We start from the raw sequence: 17,429 nt of genomic DNA on the forward strand, positions 1-17,429 counted from the left end.
GAACCAATCTGTTTGACAATTCATTATCTCACGCTTGATTGCACGGCTAGCTTATCTTCTACTTACTTTTTGTGGTCAAGTTAATCTCAGTACAAATAAAAAATCATTTGTTTCCTAGTAAGGTTTATTTTTTGTAAAATAAACATTTAGGTACTCTTTCGTAAGATGTTATAGGTGGTTTTTTTTTTGGAATTCATAAATGGTTGAGGACATAAACCGTCATACCACATACCATTTAAACGTCTGTTGAACACTTGTCGAAAAAAAAATCACATTATCACGTTGAAATAAGGTCCGTTTTGCAGCCATATTTTTTTAGACAAGTGTTCAACATATGTTTAAATTTTTGTAGCATGGTTGTATATGTTCACTCCTGAATTGTAAAGTTACTATCCAAACTTCACACCGAACCAAAGCTTAAAACAACACAAACAAAACAAAAAAAAAAACAAAAACAAATGCAATCGACGAAAAAAATACTCGAACAAAATTCCGCGCTAAAAATTTCAATTCAAATTCAGTTCTGTAAAAAATGCTGAAACATTTTCGAAATAAAAACGTTTGGAGAAGCTAGTATCGGCAGTATTTTGTCCGAAATAACATTTTGTTCAGTTCCCACAGAGCTAACATTGCACTTTTAATTAAAAACTGTATGTTAGTATGTTACGTCAACTTTGGCTTGCGAAGGGGATTTGTGAAAGCACGCTTAGAATTAAGAGAGGTACGGACATAATTATTTTAGAGAGTTATTCAAAATAATTAAGGTAGATTAAAGTTTTGATGCAATTAAGGGACTGTTTAATGAAAACACACACTTTATTTGAAATACAAAATTCTACAAGAATTTAGATCTTTTCAAAAACAAAGGCAACATTATGGACAAGAAAAATCGGAAGCTTTTTAGGGTTCCGTAGCCAAAATGGCAAAAACGGAACCCTTATAGTTTCGTCATGTCCGTCTGTCCGTCTGTCCGTCTGTCCGTCTGTCACAGCCGATTTACTCGGAAACTATAAGTACTACAGTGATGAAATTTGATGGGAATATGTGTTGTATGAACCGCTACAAAAATATGACACTAAATAGTAAAAAAAAGAATTGGGGGTGGGGCCCCCCATACATGTAACTGAGGGATGAAATTTTTTTTTTCGATGTACATACCCGTGTGGGGTATCAATGGAAAGGTCTTTTAAAATGATATAAAGTTTTCTAAAAAACATTTTTCTTAAAGTGAACGGTTTTTGAGATATCAGCTCTCAAAGTCGTAAAAAGTATGTCCCCCCCCCTCTATTCTTATAACTACGGGGTATAAAATTCTAAGAAAAATAGAGGTGATGCATGCTAATTAACTCTTTCAACGATTTTTGGTTTGATCAAAGTATCTCTTATAGTTTTTGAGATAGGTTGATTTAACTGTAATTTACGGAACCCTTCGTGCACGAGTCCGACTCGCACTTGGCCGGTTTTTTAAATCAAAAAGTTGATCAGGTGGTTGAGTACACATAGGAACCTTAAAATATTAAGTTTCATAACCGAACAACTTTATGTGAAAACATCAGTTGGTAACGTAACTGTTAGTCAAACAAAACTTCTGAACAAAGTTCACAAACTACAGAAAACATGTGACATATCCCAGTATTTATGAGACCTTCAGTTATAAAACTCATTTGAACAACAACTTCCATGTAACAAGTAAACAAATTTTCATTACCAGATACTTTCAAATACACCAATCCAAGCACTGAGGTGAAGGTGATTCACACACGGAATCACACTGGTAGACAGTGAAGCAAATATTTTCAACCAACTTTCGAAAAACAGGTGGTACTCAATTCAAAATTTTTGGTTATCATTTCTTCAGGATGTGTTGATGGAAGTCCTGAGAAACCGAGGGTAACTGTCGAAAATTATTTGCACTCATCGGATGAAAATTCGATATTGGTTTGAATATCGGGTTAGTCTATGTGACCGATAAGGTTGGGATGTTACCCTCTGATGATGGAGACGACAGAATCATTGGAACTCCACAACGGTGCATAGCAACTACCACAAATTTTTGTTTTTTTCAGTCGTTTTGTGTTGTTCTAGCATCTATGAAAATTGCTCGAATCTTTCACAGAAACACAACTCAACTAGCACTTAGTCTATGTCAAAAATCTATTCTTATAATTCACTGGACAGCAAACATGTTTTTGCACTATAAATCCATTTAACGTATGGAATGATGTCAGTACGTGAAAATTGGGTTAGCGGCGCTTCATCATCAGCCGCTCATAGAGGTATTTAGTATATAGCGGCGCTTCAGGCCATATTATTTACATATAGAGGAATATTTAAATATTATGGTAATAGGTTTCATTGCATTAGTGGTAGTGGTGTTGTGTGACAAATATAAAACCCAAAACAAAAATGTGAAAGGCTGCCAAGTTCGATAATATGGAAATCCTTCGCCTATAAAAGAAGTGAGATCTGAATAATTACCAAGTTCCATACACATACCTCAGTTAAAAATAGTTACTTTTTAATAATGCTACTTGGCAAGTTTTCACACACCTTGTTATGAACCTACTAAACGCAGTGAATCAAGTATTTAATTTTCTATTAAAACTTGCCAAGTAGGTAACATTATTAAAAAGTAACTATTTTTAACTGAGGTATGTGTATGGAACTTGGTACTTATTCAGATCTCACTTCTTTTATAGGCGAAGGATTTCCATATTATCGAACTTGGCAGCCTTTCACATTTTTGTTTTGGGTGGGATTTCATTTATTTTTGTAAGGTTGTTTATTTTATTTTTTTCTTATGATTAAGTTAGTTAAGGAAATGTCTCATTTATACTATCTTTCAGATTTTTGAATATGCACTATGCTTCTTACAAAGAAATGAACAAGATAAACTAAATGGACTAGATTTACCAACTAACTGACATGACATGTTGTCATCTAATATTATGTTCGTGGATCAAAGTTACACATTCGTTATTTTCGAAAGTGACTCACACTTGGCCGTTTTCAGATTTTTACTTTGACTAAATACAAACCTTTGTAACGAATTTCAGATCGGTACGACCATTCGAAGATATATTATATAAATATAGATAAAAGTTCGTTTTAGTTCCTTAGGGGTATAAATTTACACTGAGTATTTTACACCTTCATTATTTTGAAACCGACTCACACTTGGCCATTTTCAGATTTGTACTTTGACTAAATACAAACCTTTGTAACGAATTTCAGATCGGTACGACCATTCGAAGATATATTATATAAATATAGATAAAAGTTCGTTTTAGTTCCTTAGGGGTATAAATTTACACTGAGTATTTTACACCTTCATTATTTTGAAACCGACTCACACTTGGCCATTTTCAGATTTGTACTTTGACTAAATACAAACCTTAGTAATGAATTTCAGATCGGTACGACCATTCGAAGATATATTATATAAATATAGATAAATTTAGTTCGTTTTACTTCCTTAGGGGTATAAATTTACACTGAGTATTTTACACCTTCATTATTTTGAAACCGACTCACACTTGGCCATTTTCAGATTTTTTCCTTTACCTTGACATAAAGACCTACCTACATGCCAAATTTCAAGTCAATACGACCATTGGAAGTGGTCTAGGTTTTTGATGAGTGGGTCAGTCAGTCAGTCAGTCAGTCAGTCAGTCAGTCAGTGAGTGTATAGTAAAAATAGCGATTTTCTGACGTCAATATCTAAAGACCTACAATAGGTACATTAATGAAATTTTGTATTTTAGATAAGTGAGGGGGTCTCAACAGATACTAGAAATTTGATATGCGTAAATAAAATAGATTTTGAGTTATAGGGGGGTCGAATTTGGCCCGAAATGGTTCGTGTAATATAACCCACGGCCGGTGTGTCGCTTTTTTTGCTCGAACTTGGCGGACACACTGCCGTGTGTCTAGATACCTATTTTAAGGCAAAATTATATTGAAATGGTTACAGTTTGGTACCATAAAAGGCAAGAAATGAGCTGCTTAAAATAACTTCAAACAGTAAATATTAATTTTACTTTCTTCTGTTTATAAAGTACAGTTTCCAGTAAATCACAGAAACCCACTTTCATTCCCGGCCTAGACCTTACATTTTCACTTGAATCGAAAGCGATCCATGGGGAAAGTGTGGTAAATACTCATTGTCACCGTAGACTGAACTCCACCCCATATCGTGAACGTTAATTTCATAGCAATTAATGGCTTTATCATGGCTTTAAATGCTATTAAAGCTGAGTATTGAACTGAACGCATGAGTAACCTTCGCTTCGAAAATCGATCCGTGGAGGTTAAGTTCAGAATAATGGTTTAAAGCAATGCTAGAGTTCAAGTACGGACTAAAAAAACAATAAAGCGTATAAATGTTTATTTTTAAATATCTAGGTACTACTTACATCATATATGTCGGGGGATTCCGTCTATCCCAAAGATAAGAAGGTCACTGTCATACGTTTTTTACGAGATAACGAAAATAATGATGATGCCGGTTTTCCGCAAAACAATGATCAGTAATGCATCTAAACTATTACTTATCACCACTTACATTTACATAAAGACTGCACCATTAATCATTAAAGAGCCAACTGAGTACAAAACGTTTTAACACCTTGCTTCCTTGTTGAGCCTGATCTCTTGGTTAAGTCTGGTCTTCTTCGAAGGTTTGTATGCATACTAGTTCGACATTTACCTATAAACCGCTCTAGAGACAAATCCTCCCTTACATTGTCAGGAAAAATATGTAATATCTTATGATAACAATTTAATTAGACCGTAGAACATATTACGAAGTGCGTGCCCTTTCAAAAAGGTTATCAACTCGGCTTGATTAATTCACTCATGTATATCTTGATGCACGTACTTCTGTATGTCCTTGTGCCCTCTGCTTACTTAATGTTGTTTCTAAAGATTGTGGGTATAATCCCTCTATTTCATACATAAATACATATAGTTATTGGCACGAAGCTTGAGCTCTGACCTTCACCTGCGCAGAAGTAATTTCATCAGGTCCTTTTGTGGTATGAAGTGAGGTGCGGGGGCGGGCTAAAGCGGTGATTGGCCCGCAGTGCATCGCGTCATAGCCGTCACTCGGGATTGGTTCTTTGCTAATAAATCACTTCTGCGCAGATGTAGGTCAGAGCTCAAGATTCGAGCCGATAACTATACTTACAATAATAAAGTCCTCAGGCATATGTATTACATGTATTTCTCAGCAAAACTCAGAAACTACGGCACAGATTTTCATGAAGTCATCACCGATGGCGTTTTGTGAAAAAGATCAAGGGTATAATGATAGTAGTTTCATTGGTGGCAAAAAAGTCACATATTAGTGCATAAAATCTACTTGTAACGGGCCACTGTCATTCAGTAGAATTATTGCAAACAAAATATTTAAGTAAAACTTATGTGTAGGTAATTTTTAAATAAGCAAATTTGTATGCAACTGCATACTTTAAAATATTTTCTTTGCCAATATTATGAAAAACACTTCTCTCATTATCATGTGTATACGAATATATTCACTTTACACTTATTCAATTTAGGTAATACCTAGCTGTTTTTGTTATGTTGCAACCTTTTGCATTCCGCATTTCAATGTAGCAAGCAAAGCATCTCTTCTTAAGGTAGTTCAAATAAAGGCGTATTTTTCTCAGTATTTTACATAGGCATAGTACACCCGGACTGTTTTAGTAATCTGAAGAGTAAATACATTTTTTTTTTATTTATTTATATATTTCCACACTTACATCTATCTTTACAGGATCTTAACCTAATGCGATAGAGAAGTAAATAAAAATTCTAAACATATCAACTAAATTGAAACATAACCCTAAAAATATATATAATTAACAATTAAAGTTCTAGTTCGTAACATACTACCCTATGCAATCCTTGTGAAGTCGTTCAACGAACAGGAAAACAAATCAACATGCTCAGCGATCGCGTTGAGCGTGCGCAGCGCGCGCGACATCGGCGCTTGCTGCAAGAGGTTAGTGCGTGCTGTTGGCACCACCAGCAGCCGCGGCCGCCGCCGCCGTCCCACATACTCATCTGGCACGCACAAACGAAGTTCTTCCAGTATTGCTGGATTACAATTTTTACCACGTAAAAGTTGAAATAAATAAGTAGCCAGCGATACTTCACGTCTAGCTCCTAGTTTATAATAGCCCACCATACCAAGCAAAAACAATGTTGGATATAGTAGCGGATAACAATATAATAATATAATAATTTTATCTCATAACATCATACTAATTTCTTTTTTTTTCTTTTCAGGTACAGTATGAAACAGCTCTTGGATCCATCGCTATCGATAACTAAGTGAAAGATACTATAGTATATTCTACTGGACTTAAAAGTAAGTTTATCATCGCTTTTCAATACCACTGACTACACTGACCAAACGCTGACCCACTTAAGTTATAAGTTGGGACGATAAGCAACTCTAATATTATTGTTTACGTTTCGTATGTAAACCTTGAACATTCGAACAAAACCCAACATAAGTCATTTCTGAAGACAAAAATAATGCTACTTTGTCAGTCTTAAAAGTGACATAATAATGTACTACAAAATAAATACTCATAAGTACATTTTCGTACGTACTTTTGTCAAAACTTGACACGCCATGATTTTATAACAACCATGTCGTACAAAACATTATAAGTAGGCACTTCTTTATTTAAAAATTCTTTTGTTTTTCCTTGTAACGTTATTCAAAATAAGTGTTATGTCATTTGTTTGGTATGCACGAAGTTCTAAATTAGAAGCGAGTACTAAGGGGCGACAATAGAACTAATTCTGTGTCATCTGCTAATCTATTTTAAGAATTAAAGATACCTATAGTTGTATGTACATACGTTATTAGAGTATTTTGTCTCTGTGTAAAAGACGCATATTTAAAATAGGTCAGTATTTTTAATCGATTTACAAAAAAAAAAATAGGATTCTCAGTTTGACTTGCATATGTAAGTTTGTACGCGTTTTTTTTCACTTTTCGTTGATCCGATTTTAATGTGGTTTCCGGAAAAGTTTTTGTCAGGCTTAGGAGAAGATATTAAAATACATTATTGTAGTGTGTTTTATTTTTAAAGTGAATCTATGTCACTTTTCGAACAGAATGCAAATCTTATGAAATAACTAATGGTCTTGACTTTACAATTGTGCTCTCAGTATAAATATACTCAAGAGACAAATTTCAATAAAGCACTCTATTTGCCTGTCTTCTACAGATTTATAAATTCAAAGAGCACAAAGGAACGATTTTCTTAAATGGGTCACAGAATAGAAATTTAAAGTGAGAAAATAGGGCTTGTAGTAGTTGTCTCAAGAAATCAATTGGTATTTCCTTTTCAAAATTAGATTTTCACAACCACAAGTTTTATGTGGAAATCCTCAAAGGCAGCAAGGAACTGGGATGGTCCAGTAATGGAAACTTCTCATTAGTTAACCTACAATGAATAATTAATTAGATAAATACTTCTATACCTAATTATTATGTGGAAAACAAGCGTATTGTAATATCTATTTGTAATGTAAAACTCAAAGGATACGCTCGAGTAAGAATTTGACACAAAGACATATTATGTTCTCAATTCAAATCTGTGTTGAAACTCGCTCATTCTAATAAGGCCGCTGCCTCGAATTTTGCGGGCAGCGGGGCGGCAGCGGCGGCGGCGCGTTCGGTCACCGTTTTGAATGGAGCTCACCGCTCGTTGCCCGCTCCCGCGCCGCTGTATTCGAGGGCCGGTCCATTTGATTATACGCGTAAGATCCTGCCGCTCCCGCGCCGCCGCCGCTGCCGCCCCGCTGCCCGCAAAATTCGAGGCAGCGGCCTAAAGTCGTGTACTTGACAATGAGTCCAATTTGAAATAACCATCCACGTAACTTTACAGCATCCATTGTTCTAACAGAAATGTGAAATTACCTTAGAATAGATTATACTCATACTAGCTTCTGCCAGCGGTTTCACCCGCATCCCGTGGGAACTACTTCCCGTACCGGGATAAAAAGTAGCCTATGGCCTTTCTCGATAAATGGGCTATCTAACACTGAAAAAAATTTTCAAATCGGACCAGTAGTTCCTGAGATTAGCGCCTTCAAACAAACAAACAAACTCTTCAGCTTTATAATATTAGTATAGAAAACTAATCCCCACACTGTGGTAATCTAGTAATACATTATGGCAACATTGTCTCAATCGACTTTTTTGACGCGTTTTATCACGACAATTAAAACGCAATGCAGCACTAAACGCGTGTTGCCAGTTAATTGGTGAAAATGTCGCAAAGTCGTGGGAAAGGGGCCAATGCAACGTCTAGAAAAACATTAAATAATTTTATTGTTCCGTTGCGATATAGACAACTTGTGTGTTCAAGTTTTTTTAGACTGTGACATTGGAATAGAGCGATTGCTGATCTTGATATATTTTCTTGATTTTACACTTTTACTGTAGTTTCTGTTTCACAATGGTGGTGTTGAAAGATTAATGTGGATATGAATAGTGTATGTTCTCACACATATTAGCGGCCGTCTATTTTCTACTGTTTTTCTGTTAAAGTCTGAAACAATATTAAGTTTGCTTATGGATTTGAGACTTGCTTTTCTTTGGTAACAATGAGGTAACTTTTTGCTGTTGGCTGTGTAATATTGAAAGTATTTTCCAATCAATTTAGTTTCCCCGTAAATGCATGTAAAACATGCTATTCTTGTGTAAAAATATGTGATGCTTATTTTTTACATAATGGCAACTTTTGTGCTCTTTTCATAATTAGTTTTCTATTTACTGTTTCTTTTTATTATAAATTCTTTATACGTTTAATTAATTTACTATTCCTTGTCACGGCATCAGTATATACAGGTATAATATGTATACTTCTTACGAAACTGAAAAGAGGTCAGGAACAACAGTGTCAGGAACTCTTTCCACGTAAATTCCGGCAAATTCAAGTTAAATTGATATTCTGGCAACATTTTCGCTTGCTAACTAAATATTTGCAACGGTTATGTAATGTTCCGGTTAGGAGAAAAACAGATTGCAGAAGTATATTTTAAGTTGGGGTTAAGAGTATGTTTGTTGTTACTGAAAAATAAGTGGAGGAATAACTTTGGACATTTAAATAAAAATATAATTGTCATGACAAACGTTTATAAGGATTTTACATTACCTATATCTAATAGGCATATGCGGCAGAGCAAACCGTTCAATTGAGAATTTAGCAGAAAAAAAAACTTTTTCTTGATACCTGTAATTGTTTAATGGTACATTTTCATTAATTAATAACTATATTTAATTATTACTTTGTATGTCCTTTATTTACAACATTGAATGGAAACATTTCTCAATAATAATTTAACAATGGAATTTCTCAAATTTTGAGACTAAAATTACTCATACTTACTTGCAACTTCTGTTCTTAAACGTAATGAGTCAATTAACATAAGCCTAGTGCATATATTTTAGTGCTCATTGTCTAGGTCCGTAATGAATACTAAAAAATATTTATGTAATGTCATAATAATAATGCGCTGTTTTAAAGAAAATTTTCAATAGGTAGTCACTTCTGTGCATAAATAGATTTGATTGTCTATGTTATGCTTTTGAATTGAACTTCTAAATTAAACACAGTATTGTCAATGTTTAAAACTGGTAATGAAATAACTATGGAGTTTGTTTTTGATTGATGTATGGTTCATGGAAATCTAATATTATGAATACAAATTACTCGTGCTCACAATATAAAATATGTTATCGATAAAAGAAACTATATTCATTTATTATGCTTGTAGCCCATACAAAATGAAAAGGATATCATTAATTTCAACGAATATCGTTTTTTTATCATTTGTGATATATCAATTTAGTTGGAATATTTAGTAAGTATCGCACGAGTAGACAGGTAGCCGACCACATCACAGTTGGGAAAAGGCTCGGGAGATGACGATGGTTGCACAAGTAGAAAAGATAAGTTCAGATCTATATAGCAACTTCATCTCATTCTTAGAATAGAGTATTGTAATTTTGACTTTTTAGCCAGAAAGTCTGACCACCGGTCATACCAGGGGTTACCCGGTTAAATAGGTTGGGGAGGCAGTCGCTCCTTGTAAAACACTGGTACTCAGCTGCATCCGGTTAGACTGGAAGCCGACCCCAACATAGTTAGGAAAAAGCTAGGCAGATGATGGTCATTTTGTATTTATGAAAATACTTATTCCTCAAAATGATTTTATGTCTTCGCCATTTATACAGCTTATTCTTACCCTACTTAGGGCTGTATACGTAAGGCCTATAAAAATGTCAGTAACGTCGGAAAAATAGTAATGAAAAATTATCTAGTGTTAAAGTCGTTTCTCAATAAAAAGGATTTTTATTTCACTTGTTTATTGAGGGTTTAAAACAGCCTCGTATTATAAAAAAAAATATATAAAAAAAATTGTTATATTCATAGAATTCTGTTGAATAAGAGTGACGAAAAAATAAAAAGAAAATAATAAATAATAAAAACCAATCCTAATTTGAAAAGAGGTTTAAAATATTATATAAGCCTATTGATACTTATATACCAAGAAGTCTCGGAATACTACAATACATTTAAATGAACTAGAAATTATAGAAATAGTCACTTACACTAAACAGCCATCTGAATAGATTTAACGAGAGCAGTTAGAAGTGTCACGTTCTTATTAGTACCATTTAGTATCGCAATTTCAAATAAACGTACCTACTTACCTACCTACGTACGTAAAGTAAGCATCATGCTATTGTGAACCTTATCAGCAATGAATAAAGTAGAGTTTAGTGTGAATAGATATAAGGCGCTTACTACTTTTTGGTATTGCTTGAAGTCAAATCTGTGGTTTGTTCTAAACAGATTTCACTTTCAAGACAATGATTTTTATCAAGTTTTTCTACTACGTATGTTGTTTCTTATAAGTTGTGAAAAATCAGTTTACGGGAGATACCTATAGAATAAGAGTCCTTATCACCTCTTTTAATTGATTAATTAAGAGCAACGTCGTGCACCTGGATAAAAGTAGCCTGCAATAAATGGTCTACAGTGAAACTTTGTTTTAGATCAGTCCAGTAGTTCCTGAGATTAGCGCGTTCAACCAAACAATCTAGCCAACACTGGCTCTACAGTGCGGTAAAGATGGTTTACTTCAATTACTGAAAGCCTCTTACAAAAACGCCATTAATTCCAAACCAAAATATTAATATTTCTGAAAACGGAAAAAAACCCATTTGCATAATTATTCTGATTCCTTATACTTGTTGACCTAAATACGATAGAACCACGAGGAGGTGATATTAATGACCCATAACGACCAAAATAAACGACCAGCTGCTATATGATAATGAGCTTTAAAATATACGGGGTATGGTTGGTTTTCCACTTGGCTTGATTGTATTGTTATGATGTGTAATATACTTAAGTTCATAACTTTGATAATTACGTAATTATACATACAATACACGTGCCTACCTTAATACCTAATGATGCATATGTACATAAACAAACAACATACTGCCTAGTTACTATAAAGCCAATATTGTCACATATAATGTACTAAATAACCAAATAAATATAAGTAGGTAAAGTATTTAAAAATAGGCTTAGGTCCTCAACATTAATCCAGTTATTACTACTTTATTGGAATCATTTAAAAAGAAATGCTTATTTATCTATACTAATATTATAAAGAGGAAAACTTTGTTTGTTTGGTTGTAATGGATAAACTCAAAAACTACTGGACCGATTTTAAATATTCTTTCACCATTAGAAAGCTATATTATCTGCAATGCAAGTAACATAGGCTATATTTTATCCCGGTGCGGGCAGTAGCTCCCACGGGACGCGGGTGAAACCGCGGGAAAACGGCTAGTTCGTTATAAATGTACAGATAACCACACATTCATGAAACATGAAACTTTAATGAATGACTTATACCTACTTTCTGGCGTAGCGGTGAATCATTGATGCTTTGACGTAATTCCTATCGTGCGTGTAAATACTACTCATCCTCCGAGCCTTTTTCCCAAACTACGTTGGGGTCGGCTTCCAGTCTAACCGGATGTAGCTGAGTACCAGTGCTTTACAAGGAGCGACTGCCCTATCTGACCCCCTCAACCCAGTTACCCGGGCAACCCAATACCCCTTGGTTAGACTGGTGTCAGACTTACTGGCTTCTGACTACCCGTAACGACTGCCAAGGATGTTCAATGACAGCGTGTAAATACTACTAACTCACGATAGATAGCAACGTGAAAAAGATTTAATTTTAGAGGTATTTTCTTTATACCTATATAACCTTTGACTAGACTAGAATGTACCTACTTTATATTTTTACCTCACGCAACTAACTTCTCAGTCATCCTCAATTTAAACATTTCATCTCAGATTTAAAATTTCATTTTAATTTTAGTGACGTAGGCAGCGTTTCATGTAATGTGTAATGAAAATTAAAATATAAAAACAAACATATAAAAAAAAAGATCACAAAGTTTTATGCATTTTCATCACGAGAATAGTTTTGTTACCAAAATCTATAGAAATTACACTTGAGTGCCAAAAAAATTACGTTTGAAGTACACATACCACGAAACCACACTACTCACCTACTGACAGTTTCCTATGATTATGTACGACACTATAACAACCAGTTATACTCCACTGCCTCACGCTGTAGTATTAGTAATTGATACACGCAACTCTGCAGTGGTTTAATCGTTGGAGAATAAATTACAATTGAGTCCTGAAAGGTACGGGTGTTAAGAAAAACCCACTTGATTGTGGCAGTGCTTATTTACCCGGGTAACTGGGTTGAGGAGGTCAGATAGGCAGTCGCTTCTTGTAAAGCACTGGTACTCAGCTGAATCCGGTTAGACTGGAAGCCGACCAAAACGTGGTTGGGAAAAAGGCTCGAAGGATGACATATTGTAGTGGTTATTTCATTTAAGACTGAAAAAAAGAACAATTTAAACATTACTCATATATTCACCACTTGAAGGTCCACAAACCCCAAAAAAGCTTATAATAATAATATATTCGAGTTACCCGGTCTGACCTACTGCTGTCAGCGCGGCTTAGCATCGCTAAATTACATGCATATTTTAAACAGTAGGCTCTCTGCCCTCGCATGAATACATATAAAGGAATTTTCTTTTCTTTACATGTGTGTGTGAGTGTGTGTGTAACGTATATAATGCTCAGCAAATACTGGGTTAATCCCTTTGTACTGGAAGTGAGTGAGACGAAAATAAAATATCCTTTTTGAAGATTAGTTAAAAATTTCATTAAAATGCCCTAGAATTTACTTAAATAAAAATAACCACGCACTCATATGGAAAATTGCAAGATCACTATACTTTTCTTAATATTTTTTCAGTAACTTAATAATTATCGTGTAAAAGCACAATCAATTGATGTCAAAATCCAGTTTCAGGAAAAACGCCTTTTTTATAATTCGTAATGCCTTTTTTCGTAATTGGCAAAAGCTGTCTGAAATATTTAATACCCACCTACATCGGCTCGTTTCCAATGAAATATTCAAGATTATCCACAGCACCATTAGAAAACCAGCAAAGTATCTATCTAGCTATAATTAAGTAACTACTAGCTAAGAGAAACCGAGCGTGAGATATAGTAGCATACCTCTTTTCTATGTAGTTGGCACATAAGTCCAAAGTCGTCTAAAGTGGTCGTGGTGGCCTAGTGGGTAAAGAACCAACCTCTCGAGTATGAGGGTGTGGGTTCGATACCAGCTCAGGCAAGTACCAATGCAACTTTTCTAAGTTTGTATGTAGTTTCTAAGTATATCTTGGACACCAATGGGTGATAAAAATGTGAAGGAAAACATCTTGATTAAACCTGGACTATATAGTCTGAAATCACCAACCCGTATTGAGCAAGCGTGGTGATTAATGCTCAATCCTTCTCCGTGTGAGAGGAGGCCTGTGCCCAGCAGTGGGACGATAAAATGGCTGTAACAGTAATTCTAAAGTAACATATACTTACTAAATGTAGGTACATAAGACTTATGTAGGTATGCGGCCCTACCTTGTTTATTTATTTAACTAGTTTTTACCGCAGCGCCGCTCGGAAATCCGGTGCTTGTTGTAAATTATTATTATGTGTGTTTACGCAATGTGGGTTTCCCTTCTAAACAGATGTAAGTAATGGACGTGTTTTTTTGTACGGATTTTCAGTTCTTTTTTTTAGGTGTGTCTGTTTTGTTTTGACCTAAAATGTACTGGCTAGAAATAGATTATTTAGAACGTCACCTATTTTAACCAGTTATCTATGTTTACTTCTGTAAAACTGAAGATATATTTTGTTCTCATATATATGTATGTGCGATAAAAATCAAATTACTTAGGTATGTTTTTGCTAAGCCATAAAATATAACGCAATATTCCAAATCTTAATAGCAATAAGAGGCCCTACACTCACGTTCATTTCATTCATATCGTTTCATACACTGAAACGTTGACCAGAGAAGCATGGAATATACAGAACTGAAGTGACAATAACTAAAACAAATACTTACCGTTTACCTTAAAACAAAATCGTCACTTCAGTCCACCATAGAAAGTGAACTTCAACGCTAAACAGAGAAAGCCAAGGACATTAGGACCACTTTCCTACATCCAAGTATTACGACATTCACGCTTAAATGCGTGCGTTCTGTGATACGAATCGTCCATTACCCGAAGCGTGATACGTCTTGACTCTTTGACATTTCGTAGACAAATGATTTTTAGGGTCCCATACCCATAAAACATCCTTGATCCATCCAGGCTGTCATTGAACATCCTTGGCAGTCTTTGCAGGTCAGAAGCCAGTAAGTCTGACACCAGTCTAACCAAGGGGTTGCCCGGGTAACTGGATTGAGGAGGTCAGATAGGGCAGTCGCTCCTTGTAAAGCGCTGATACTCAGCTACATCCGGTTAAACTGGAAGCCGACCCCAAAACAGGTGAGAAAAAGGCTCGGAGGATGACCCATAGAACAAAACGGGCCTATTACTAAAACTTCGCTATCCGTCTATCCGTCCGTTCTTCTGTAACCGTAATATTATAGATACGGAACCGTTTGTGCGTGAGTTCGACTTATTCTTGGCAGTTGTTTAATTTGAGAATATGAGGCAGAGATAACGATGTTTTCTTTTTTTTGTGAGGTTGAAAGTTGTGGGAAATTAAAATTAAATGACTTTTTGTAATGTTTATGTTTGGTTCGTAATAGTTGTTGTTAATGGTGATGATAATGTTTATTTGTGAAAAGTTTATATTTTGTTCGTGTGGTTTTAAATGGTATTTTGGTAGCTTTTGTTTCCTATAATACTTGCAGCCAAAATGACACATGCTATAGTCGTGTTAGTACGACATTCCAAAAATTAATACATTTCCAACCTGAAAAACTGCACTAGAGAAGACAGTAAAATTGCCAATCATCTACGCTACATTATCTTGTGTTGTAATATAGCCGATTAGACGATCTTTTCGTATATTATCTTCAAACAAAAAATCATGACAACTACCATCAGTACAGTACAAAATGCTTGCATTACCATCAAACCGATGATAATCACAATATTGCAGGAAATGAACTACTATTAACGTTCAGATTGATACTTGAAGCGCACTATCTGAGATAAATAATAGAGCGATTCATGCCAAGGATGCAGTGGATAGTAATCATCCCTAATCGTCCCGTAATCGGCCCGTAATATTCCGGTAATCATCCCGTAATCTTCCGGTAATCGTTCAGTAATCGTCACTGTCCGCTGTGGGGTTAAGATTTCATGAAGTGATATATCATTCCTGTTGCTGTGGTGATAAGTCATAGATGTTATCTTATATTTTACGCGATTGATCGGTAAATCTTTTTTATTTGACCATATTCTAACGCTATATACCTACACTTCATCGCTTAAGTGTGTGTTCCAAAGAATATATTAGGAAATGTAAGAAGCAAAAGAATGTAGGGATACGTCAATAATTTTTGACTCGTGGGAATCAAACCACTTACTCATAACTTGCCTACTAATAATTTGTATCCATTTTCATTTCTTCAATACATACCACTGAAAAAAGTTTATCAAGGTCGTTGTGAACACAATTTATGATTCAGTAAAGTAACACAATGGCCTCCATTAAAATAATAAAAGCGAAAATTCTTCGTTGAACTAAAAAACTCCGCCGCGATCGAACTTTCATATTAATTGCTCACACTACTTTTTCTAAGATTTCTTTCACATGCCATCGCTATCCGTCTCAATTAATCTACGTGGTTTATCAGAATACTTACTTACCACCGCTTTAAATAAAACTAACGATATTTAAAATTGTTAAAAAATATATATGAAACTGATACCATCTCGTATCGAAATAAAGTTTCACCAAAAACAACTGAAAGAAAAGGAATTTAGCATACAAGTGCTAATTGGAACATGACAGTCAAAAAGCAAAGTGTGCAAAAAACATTACACTTATTGCATGAAAAAAAGGAACAGTATAACCACGAAACCTTTCACTTTATTTTAATATTATAACATTTTTATGTAAGAGTAAAAAATATGTAAAATCTATGCCAGTCATGAATGGATGAGTAAAACAAAGAGCAATAAAATCAAAAACAATGGAGGTGGCTAATGAAGTCGTGGTGACGTAAGAAGTAAAAGTGGTGTGTAATAGAGATACAAAATAACTGACCTACGCACATTTGCGCATGAGTTGAGTGTATGTTGCTTGCCGATATTGACAGGCGTGTAACTGTTTATTTTTAGAATAATGTTACGGAACTAATTTTAGAAATTGGCTATGGATGATTTTGTGTGTGTTTGGGTATTCCCAAAGGTCACGATTACTATGAAATTATGAATGAAATTATCCTCCGCAGAATTAAAGAATATGTACGTAATTCTTAAGTATTGTGTCATACAAAATGAAAATATTTAATTGAACATCAATTAGCATCACTTTACTCAACATAAATAATTAAAGCCATCAGGATACCAAAATCAATTAAATAAGCATGCAATCAGGAAAAAAACATTATTATCACCGCTTTCGGCAAAACTAATTAACTCATCCGATTCGAAGTACATTAAAATTCGTAAATGATTACGAATCATTGAGAACAAAATGACTAGCGGAGGTACCGTAACGGAAAATCTCCTAAGACCGTAGCTCGCCAAAATGCGAGTGTTCGGGAGACGAGGAACCTTACTAACTCTGCCCTAATACGCCTGCTTTGGCCCCGACCATTTTTTGTAATACCAAAAATCTTTGACAGATGTCCCAAAAAACTCGAACGCCTCGTTACTTCACTCGTAACTGATCTTTTAATTCTAAATTTAAATTAGGCATCTAATTCCCATAGAAAATGCAATACATAAATAATAATTATTTATT

General features: G+C 34.7%; 1 protein-coding gene across 1 annotated transcript in view; it reads left to right on the forward strand.

Moving 5' to 3' along the window:
- Positions 1–17,429, forward strand: part of LOC110384346 (polypeptide N-acetylgalactosaminyltransferase 2) — a 110,011-nt gene that overhangs the window by 18,492 nt on the left and 74,090 nt on the right. The gene's annotated exons all lie outside the window — the stretch shown is intronic.

Source organism: Helicoverpa armigera, chromosome 13 (genome assembly GCF_030705265.1).
Source record: "Helicoverpa armigera isolate CAAS_96S chromosome 13, ASM3070526v1, whole genome shotgun sequence".
In the NCBI taxonomy this organism is placed as follows: domain Eukaryota; kingdom Metazoa; phylum Arthropoda; class Insecta; order Lepidoptera; family Noctuidae; genus Helicoverpa; species Helicoverpa armigera.